This window comes from Panicum hallii, chromosome 7, assembly GCF_002211085.1.
Source record: "Panicum hallii strain FIL2 chromosome 7, PHallii_v3.1, whole genome shotgun sequence".
Classification (NCBI taxonomy): Eukaryota; Viridiplantae; Streptophyta; class Magnoliopsida; order Poales; family Poaceae; genus Panicum; species Panicum hallii.
In genome coordinates, this window is record NC_038048.1 from 20,672,164 (window position 1) to 20,682,859 (window position 10,696).

The following is a 10,696-nucleotide window of genomic DNA, read 5'->3' on the forward strand; positions in this document are numbered from 1 at the left end:
TTTACGCTTCCGCAACTCTTGAACCGATTCTTGATTCGGTTGTAATAAAATAATTCATTTATTGATTCATTTACGATTTATATTAATGTTATTCGTGACATGTGTTGTGATATCTTGATGATCTGTTGTATATATGCGTGACTTGATCCTGGCGCATATATGATTGCTCGATTTATGTTCTTATAAATCGGGTGTGACAGATTGGTATCAGAGCCGTGTCGACTGTAGGACGAAGCCTAGATAGAATTGGTCGAGTTTAGGACTTCTGTTCTCTTGCTTGCCTCCGCAAAACTTCAGCCATCATTTTTCTGCTTCCATCCCTTGAGTCTTAAGCCCTAGATTCGCTATCTCCCCCGTCTTTTCCGAGAAGTAGCTTGAGTTTTCCGTAGACGTGGGCTTGAGTCGCCTAATCTTATAAGTTATAAGTTTAAGTTGTCCCGATAAAAATACGCTAGAACGAGTGTGTTAGTCGAGTAGTGTGGAAAGCTCGACTAAGTTGTGAATATTGAATGTTTGTTATTGTGCAAATGTTTGATTTGGATTTTTGGTTGATTGCATAGTCTAGTAGTTAAAACGTGTTCATGCAAATCGACCTAACCCCACTTGAACTAAATAATAAAATTGAGTTAGAACGTTGGGGGTAAAATCTATATTCCTTTCTCTCTGTTATATCTTTCCGAAGTTTCATTTCCGCAGCTGCACGATATCTTATTCTCATAAATTTCGTTTGTTGCAATCAGATGGTGAACACCAGGCGCACCGGTTCCGGTCCTGACCAGCAGGAGCAGAACAACCAGGGTACTGGTCAGCCGCTGCCGATGCCGCCACCACTGACCCCGGAGCAGTTCTTCCAGCTCCAGATGCAGATGATGGCGACCCTGAACAACACCGTTCAGGCTCTGCAGCAGATCCACGCTCAGCCACCGCCTCCACCGCCGCCTCAGCCCCGTGACAGGCGTGCGGACTTCCTGAGAGGTCACCCGCCGACCTTCTCTCACACCACGGACCCACTCCAGGCGGACGACTGGCTTCGTTCGGTGGAGCGCCAGTTGGTTGTTGCGCAGTGCGACGACCGGGAGCGAGTCCTGTACGCAGCAGGGCAGCTGCGAGGTTCCGCTCTTGACTGGTGGGAGTCCTATCCAGCTCGGGATCGTGAGGCTCTCACGTGGGACCAGTTCCGTGAGCGTTTCAGGAACCATCACATTCCTGAGGGCATCATGAAGATGAAGCAGAAGGAGTTCCGTGCTCTTAAGCAGGTAAAATTTAACGGAAATTCCCTACCAAATTCTTTTGAGCTTGATCCATCCTTGTTATCTGTGTTCGTATTTCAGGGATCCATGACGGTGACGGAGTACCGTGACCGTTTCCTTCACCTTGCCCGCTACGCCCCTGCTGACGTCGCTCGTGATAGCGACAAGCAGGAGTACTTCAAGGAGGGACTGGATGATCACATCCAGTATGCGCTGCTGAACCACCGCTTCGACAACTTCAACCAGCTGGTTGATGCGGCCCTCAACACCGAGCGTAAGCGCCGGGAGATTGAGGACAAGAAGAGGAAGATGGCTCCATCCTCTTCGGGCAGCAACACCCGTCCCCGCTACCAGCACCCTCCACAGCAGCAGCAGCAGAGGCCGCCCCAGCAGTACCAGCAGCGGCAGCAGTTTCCGCCTCGTCCTCAGCAGCAGCAGCAGGCGGGACCGGGTCAGAGGCTTCCGGCGCCTCCGGCTCCACCAGCTCAGCGGCAGGGAGCGCCCACTCCTCCTCCTGGGCAGCAGGCTCCGGCACTTCCTCGGGTGTGCTTCCACTGCGGCGAGCCAGGGCACTACGCCAACGTCTGCCCTCGGAAGGCGCAGGCAGGACAGCAGGGGCGTGCAGCACCGCCCAAGGCCCCAGCTCAGGGCAGGGTGAACCACGTGACGGCCGAGTCAGCGGCCGAGGCTCCCAACGTGGTTATTGGTACGTTCATGGTTAATGCCCATCCTGCTACAGTGCTTTTTGATACTGGTGCTACACATTCTTTTATCACCCAGTCTTTTGTTGAGCATCATGGTATTCCTACTAGCACATTAAAGAGGTGCATGATAGTATCTTCACCGGGAGGGCAGTTGAGGTCTCATGTCTTCTGTCCCAGAGTCAGTGTGGCTATAAGGGGGGTAGATTTCAGTGCAAATCTGATGGTGCTGAACTCCAAGGGCATCGATGTGATCCTTGGGATGGAGACTCTTGCTAAGTGGGGAGTCCGGATAGATTGTGCTCAGAGGACGGTTCTTCTGTCAGCACCGGATGGTCAGGAGGTTACTGTTGGAGCTACGGAGCCTTCTGGATTTCTTCATCAGATGGAGGCTAGGCCCACGGATGGTATTCGCGTGGTGTCTGAATTCCCGGATGTTTTTCCGGATGATTTGCCAGGTATGCCGCCTGATCGCGACATTGAGTTTTCTATTGATCTCTTGCCTGGCACAGCTCCTATTGCTAAGAGGCCCTATCGTATGGCTCCTGTCGAGCATGAGGAGGTTAAGAAGACTGTCGACGAGTTGCTAGCTAAGGGTTATATCCGTCGCAGTTTCTCTCCTTGGGCTTTTCCTGTATTGCTTGTAGAGAAGAAGGATGGTGCGAAGAGAATGTGCGTCGATTATCGGGATCTGAATGCAGTCACTATCAAGAACAAGCATCCATTGCCCCGTATTGAGGATCTCTTTGATCAGCTTCAGGGTGCTTGTGTATTTTCGAAGATTGATCTGCGTTCGGGTTATCATCAGCTGAAGATTCGTCCTGAGGATATTCAGAAGACGGCATTCACCTGCAAGTATGGGTTATACGAGTATACGGTCATGTCCTTCGGCTTGACTAATGCTCCGGCTTTCTTCATGCATCTGATGAACAAGGTTTTCATGGATTATCTGGACACCTTTGTGGTGATATTTATTGATGATATCCTGATATATTCCAAGTCAGAAGCGGAGCATGAGAAGCATCTGAGGCTTGTGTTGCAGAGGCTCAGAGAGCACAAGCTGTATGCCAAGCTCAGCAAGTGCGAGTTCTGGATTGACGAGGTTCCATTCCTCGGTCATGTTATCTCCAAGGGAGGTATTGCTGTGGACCCCGGAAAGGTTAAGGATGTGCTTGACTGGGTTGTACCGCAGACGGTGAAGGAAGTTCGCTCTTTTCTGGGCTTAGCAGGGTATTATCGGAGATTCATTGAGAATTTCTCCAAGATTGCGAAGCCTTTGACTTCCTTGCTGGAGAAGGATGTGGGTTTTTCTTGGACTGATGAGCGTCAGAGTGCCTTCGAGGAGTTGAAGAAGAAGTTGACTACGGCGCCAGTCCTTACTCTGCCGGACCAGAGCAAGAGGTTCACAGTGTATTGTGATGCTTCGAGGGATGGTCTTGGTTGTGTTCTGATGCAGGAAGGCAGAGTGATAGCTTATGCCTCGCGGCAGTTGCGCCGGCACGAGCTGAATTATCCCACTCATGATCTGGAGTTAGCCGCAGTTGTGCATGCTCTGAAGATATGGAGGCACTACTTGTTTGGGCAGAGGTGTGATATTTACACCGATCACAAGAGCCTCAAGTATATTTTCACTCAGAGTGAGTTGAACATGCGACAGAGAAGATGGCTAGAGTTGGTCAAGGATTATGACCTGGAGATTCACTATCATCCGAGCAAGGCCAATGTTGTAGCAGATGCTCTGAGCAGGAAGAGCTATGTTAACATGGCCGTGGATTTTCAGATGCCTCAGGAGTTATGCGAGGAGTTTGAGCAGTTGAGTCTGGGTTTCTTGCATCACACCTCGGGTACGTTGTTCGAGGCGGAACCCACTCTAGAGGCCGAGATCAGGCAGCATCAGAAGGAAGACCAGAAGCTGCAGGAGATTCGTGAGTTGCTCAAGATTGGCAAGGCCCCTCATTTCAGAGAGGATGAGCAGGGTACCTTATGGTACAAGGGTCGTATATGTGTGCCGGATGTAGCAGATCTCAGAAAGTTGATTCTGAGTGAGGCTCATGATACAGCGTATTCTATCCATCCAGGCAGCACGAAGATGTATTACGACCTGAAGGAACGATTCTGGTGGTCTGGAATGAAGCGTTCCGTTGCGGAGTACGTGGCTATTTGTGACACTTGTCAGCGTGTCAAGGCAGAGCATCAGAGGCCAGCAGGGTTATTGCAGCCGTTGAAGATTCCAGAGTGGAAATGGGAGGAAATCACTATGGACTTCATCGTTGGCTTGCCTCGAACTCAAAAAGGGTACAACTCCATATGGGTAGTAGTGGACCGGTTGACGAAGGTTGCTCATTTTATTCCGGTGAACACTACTTACTCCGGTGCTAGACTCGCAGAGTTGTACATCTCCAGGATTGTCTGTCTGCATGGTGTTCCTAAGAAGATTATATCTGATCGAGGATCTCAGTTCACTTCACGGTTCTGGGAGCAGTTGCACGATTCGTTGGATACGAAGCTGCGCTTCAGTACTGCTTATCATCCTCAGACAGATGGGCAGACAGAGAGAACCAACCAAGTGTTGGAGGATATGCTTCGAGCCTGCGCTATTCAGTATGGTACCAGCTGGGATAAATGCCTGCCGTATGCAGAGTTTTCTTATAACAACAGCTATCAAGCCAGTCTGAAGAAGTCCCCGTTTGAGGCTCTGTATGGTCGGAAATGCAGGACTCCGCTGTATTGGGATCAGATTGGTGAGAGGCAGGTATTTGGTCCCGATATTGTTGAGGAGGCCGAACAGTTGGTACAGCAGGTGCGAGAGAATTTGAGGGTCGCTCAGACTCGTCAGAAGAGTTATGCGGATGTTCGTCGTCGGGATTTGACCTTCGCAGTGGGTGATCATGTATATCTGAAGGTCTCACCGATGAGAGGAATCCGCAGGTTTAATGTACGAGGGAAGCTAGCTCCTCGATACATTGGTCCGTTCAAGGTGCTGGAACGGAAAGGTGAGGTGGCATATCGTCTGGAGTTGCCACTCAATCTCTCAGGAGTGCACGATGTGTTCCACGTGTCTCAGCTGAAGAAGTGCTTGAGAGTACCAGAAGAACAAGCACCGATAGAAGGGTTGGATGTGCAGGAGGATCTGACCTATGTTGAGCATCCGGTGAAGATTCTGGAGACGTCTGAGAGAGTTACTAGAAACAAGAAGATCAAGATGTGCCGTGTTCAGTGGAGTCACCACACGGAGGATGAGGCTACTTGGGAGCGAGAAGACGAGCTAAGGAAGACATATCCCGATCTCTTTGCTAGCTAGCCTATCCGAATCTCGGGACGAGATTCCTGTAAGGGGGGTAGGTTTGTAACACCCTAAGGTATTTTTTTCTTAAATTTTAATGAATTTATTTGGGCTTAAATAGATTTTCCAGGGTTTTCTCTAAATTATCTCGTATTTAAAGTAATTTTATAACGCAGGAAAATAAAATTTATCATAGGATCAAAATTGTTTGTGCATTCATGCTGCAGCATTATTTTTTCTTGTGTTAAGTTTGTCGGATTTGAATTCAAATTTGTTCGAATTCAAATGAGGTTTGTTTGAATCAGTGGAGTATAGAAAAAGAAAAGAAAGGAAAGAGAATAGAAGAGAGCAGCCCACTCCCTTGGCCCAGCCCGGCGCTCCAATCCCCTCTCCCTCTCCCCCTCGGGCTCTTTCCCCTCTCTCCCGCACGGGCCAATCCGGCCCATTTCCTTTCCCCGGCCCGAGCAGCCGCGCCGCTCTCTCCGCTTCCTTTCTCCCCGCACGGGCCGCGCCCCGGCCCACTCCCCCCTCAGCGGCCGCCCGGCCCCGAGCGCTCCTCTCCTGTTTCTCGCTGACCGCCCGGCCCCACTTGTCATCCCTATCCTCCGGTGCTCCTCCCGCAACGGCCGCCCGCAGCCCGGCCGGAATCCTCGGCCTCTCTCTCCGCCACAACCGCGCCCGAGACTCCTGGCCTGCCCTTCTTAGCCCCGGCGCGTTCCCCTGGACCCATTCCCCCCCAGCGCAGCCGCCAGCTAACCCTAATCGCGCCGCCACCCCGCCGCCGCTTGGATCAGAACTCCGCCGCCACGGGTGCGCCACTCCTCTGCGCCCTAGCTCCGGCCGGGACTCGCAGGAGCTTCACCCGACCACCAGGAACCTTCCCGTGACCGCCATCTTCTTCTCCGGCCCACGTAGCGGTAGATCGACGGAGCTCGCCGCCGGTCCTGTTGTCCGCCGCGCGTCCGGTCATTTCCGGCCTTGGTGAGCTGCCCTCTCCTGCCTTCCTCTCCGTGACCTGCTTGTTCCGACCCGTGCACGCCCGTAGGTCTGAGCGCAGCCCAGCCAGCTTCGCCGCCACGCGTGCCGGAGTTCGCCGTGGTGGTGCCTGGGTAGCACGGCCCGTGTTCCCCGTCCCCGCGAGTTAGACCGGCTCGGCCTCACGCTGCACAGGTACGAAGGGGTTAGATCGATCCGGGAGGGGTTCAGAACCGTGGGATGCGAAGCGAGCGGACAGGATTAGATCAAGCTGGGATAGATTAGGGCCGCCGGATCAAAATCCAAGAGTCCGGATCAGAGGATACCGGTTCGCCCCAGTTTAAATCTGGGCCGTCCATCGTCGATCCGACGTATCGGATTAGATCCCGACCGTGGTGGGATCTCAGCCGTCCATTTCACATCCGGTGGATCGCGCGAGTAGTAAACCTAGATCCATTCCCGACCGTCCGATCTCGATCCAAAGGCTGAGACCATCCCGTACCCCTTCGCGTATGGATTCTAATCTGGGCCGCACAGATCTGATCCGAGGGTCCAGATTAAATCGTAACCTTTCAGCCGTGCCGTTTTGCTAAAGAACCCCTGGGTTTCCCTGGAATCAACCCGCCGTCCACCCACAGTTCAAAAGTATTTACGATCAGGTCCTTTTCTTCTCGTTTAGACCCCTGAGCTTTCCAGATTTAGTACCCGCAGTCCATATCTTGGGTTTTCTCGTGCTAGCCCCTGTATCTAGGGTTTAATTACGTTTTAGTCCTCGGTTTTTGTCCAGAAGCCCCTGGAAGTCCTGTTTTTCTTACGATTAGGTCCCTGGATCCTGTTTTAAGCGCAGTTTTCACGTTTTAGCTCCGTTTTAGGTGTTCTTTATATCCACGCGATCGTTGTAACGCGTAGATTAGTTCTAGGCTAGTTTCATGTGCTGTTCTGTTGGGTTGGTGTACTGTTTTCTTATAGTTTGTTCTTGTTATGCATGTGTGTATGTGTGGGCTATGTTTGATGATCGTGAGTAGACGCGGAGCCTTTGGAGCAGTACCAGGAGCAGCCGTCTTCCGAGCACTTCGAGCAGCAGCCGGGAGAGTACGAGGAAGGCAAGTATAACATGAACCTCCTATCACTTTTTAAATACAATTTCATACTGCATTTTAATACTGTATACCTATAAGGACTTCCTAGCCACTTTTATATCTTTATATATATCCTTTGGGTTGCATTTTGGTTAGATGTGCTAGGTTGCTGCGCTACAACATATCTTGGTCCTTTTTAATTAATTTGATTAATGGTCTTATGCAACTTAATTCTGGAGCCGACCCTCTGTGCTGTGTGCTTGAGTGGTTTGTGCGTCCTTAAAAGATGTTTTTGTTAGAAACATGGTTTAGGGGGCCAGCACGGTGCTTAGTGCTTGGTTGGCCACTCTCCATAAGGACCGGTTCATAGAGCGACAACCTGGGACAACCGCGCAACCACAAGACTGGTATGGGACGGTCTTGACTTATTAATTAGGTCATTTTGGTTCGGGAGTAACTTACCTGCGTGGGCAAGAGGGGTGGTAAGCTTCAATGGTCCCTGCTCCTCCGGCTTGGTCTGTGCTGTGTGTCTTGTACCCCCGGAGGTGGGCCCCATCGTCGCTGATCCAGAATCCTTAGCGGTTACACCTTACCAACGTGATCCTTTGTAACGGTCTCGTAGTGTGCTTGCTAGCCATCTCACCTAAGGAAGTGTGATGAACCACTAGCGTAGCTCACGACTTGTGGGTAAAGTTGTGCAACCTCTCGAGAGTGTAAAACTGATATATCAGCTGTGCTCACAGTCATGAGCGGCCCAGATCCTCCGTCTGATTAGTGGGGTTATCAACCTTTGACGAGGGCGATTCCCCGGGTGGTTTTGGTTTGGATGGTTCTCAGTAGTTCTTAATTAATATTGATTAATTCTTATGCAATTTGGGTTATGGTAATTTATCCACTCGTAGTAATTAGTTTTAATAAAATTTGCCAAGACTAAAAGCTAATGCAGTTGAGTCAGCTAACCTTAGAGCCTCATGCTCGTGTTATACTTGTTGGGTACGAGTTTGTACTCACACTTGCCTCTCTACTTTCCTGTTCTTTTTCGGCTATCTTCGACTGCTGCTCAGTGCCCGGCAACGTGGAGGACTACGTCAGCGGCTTCGACGACTTCTAGGCGCTTGTCTCCCAGTCGACGTCCCTGTGGCGCCCAGCTCTTCATGTATTCCTTTTACGCTTCCGCAACTCTTGAACCGATTCTTGATTCGGTTGTAATAAAATAATTCATTTATTGATTCATTTACGATTTATATTAATGTTATTCGTGACATGTGTTGTGATATCTTGATGATCTGTTGTATATATGCGTGACTTGATCCTGGCGCATATATGATTGCTCGATTTATGTTCTTATAAATCGGGTGTGACACGTCGCCCTAGGGAGCCCCAGTTCTGTTTGTCAAGAAGAAAGATGGGAGTATGAGGTTGCGTGTAGATTACCGGGCACTGAATGAGGTTACCATTAAGAATAAGTACCCCCTCCCCAGGATTGATGACCTTTTCAATCAGCTAAAAGGAGCCAAGTACTTTTCCAAGATCGACCTAAGGTCAGGATATTTTTAGCTCAAGATTAGAGAAAGTGACATCCCTAAGACAGCTTTTGTCACTCGTTACGGGCAGTTTGAGTTCACCGTAATGTCCTTCGGACTAACCAATGCCCCTGCCTATTTTATGAACCTCATGAATAAAGTATTCATGGACGAGCTAGATAAGTTTGTCGTAGTCTTTATCGACGACATACTTGTCTACTCCAAGAGTATGCAGGAATATGAGCAACACCTGCGGGTAGTATTGGAAAAGCTGAGAATACATAGGCTATATGCCAAGTTTAGCAAGTGTGAATTCTGGCTGGAGAGAGTAGCTTTCCTTGGTCACATTCTGACCGCGGAAGGCGTAGCAGTGGACCCAGAGAAGGTCGAAGTAGTTTCCAACTGGCAGCGACCGACTAATGTTAGCGAAATCAGGAGTTTTCTTGGATTAGCTGGGTACTATCGGAGATTTATCGAGGGTTTCTCCAAGATAGCCCGACCCATGACGGAACTTCTTAAGAAAGAGAAGAAGTTCGCCTGGACAGAATCTTGTGAAAGAAGTTTTCAAGAATTGAAGCAAAGGTTGACAACCGCCCCAGTGCTGACCCTGCCGGACATTCATCGGGATTTTGTCATTTATTGTGACGCATCCCGACAAGGATTAGGAGGTGTGCTGATGCAAGACGGGAAAGTCATTGCATATGCCTCCCGCCAACTTAGGGCTCATGAGCAGAACTATCCGACCCATGATTTGGAATTTGCAGCCGTAGTGTATGCCCTTAAGATTTGGAGGCACTACTTGATTGGAAATAAGTGTGAGATTTACACCGACCATAACAGTCTGAAGTATATCTTCACCCAGCCAGATTTGAACTTAAGGCAGAGAAGATGGTTGGAGTTGGTTAAGGACTACAATTTGGAAATCCATTATCACCCCGGAAAAGCGAACGTGGTAGCCGATGCCTTAAGCCGGAAATCCTATGGACCCAAAGATGACCATCTGCGCGAGGAAATGGCACGATTAAATGTGCACGTTGTTCCTCGAGGTTCCAGCCATGTGCTGAACATCCAATCAACACTAGAGGATAGAATTAGAGAGGCTCAACGCTCGTATCAGGAGTTAATAAAGATCTGCAAACAAACTGGAGAAAACAAAGCACCGGGTTTCAGAGTGGACGATAAGGGAACGTTGTGGTACGAGAATAGGATTTGTGTACCCCAGAATGGAGACTTTCGGCGGATAATCATGGACGAAGCCCATAACTCGGCCTACTCCATCCACCCAGGATCCACCAAAATGTATATGGACATAAGGCAAAAATATTGGTGGAATGGAATGAAGGCGGATATTGCCCGATTTGTGGCCCATTGTGATACTTGTCAAAGGATCAAGGCCGAACATCAAAAGCTAGCAGGATTATTGCAACCCCTACCCATTCCGGTTTAGAAATGGGATGAGATAGGAATGGACTTTGTAGTGGGCCTACCTAGAACACAGAAGGGACACGATTCCATATGGGTAATAGTGGACCGACTCACTAAATCGGCTCATTTCATACCCGTACGAACTAATTACGGTGGAGAAAAGCTGGCAAAGCTTTATGTGGAAAACATAGTAAAGTTACATGGAGTGCCTAGCAGAATTGTCTCAGATAGACGAACCCAATTCACCTCTAGGTTTTGGAAAAGCTTGCATCAAGCCATGGGTACCAATTTAGATTTCAGCTCCGCATATCACCCACAGACGGATGGTCAAACCGAAAGAGTAAATCAGATTATGGAAGATATGCTGAGAGCATGCGTCCTGACCTATGGAAAGGACTGGGAGCAGAGTCTGCCTTATGTAGAATTCTCGTACAACAATAGTTACCAAACCAGCTTGGGT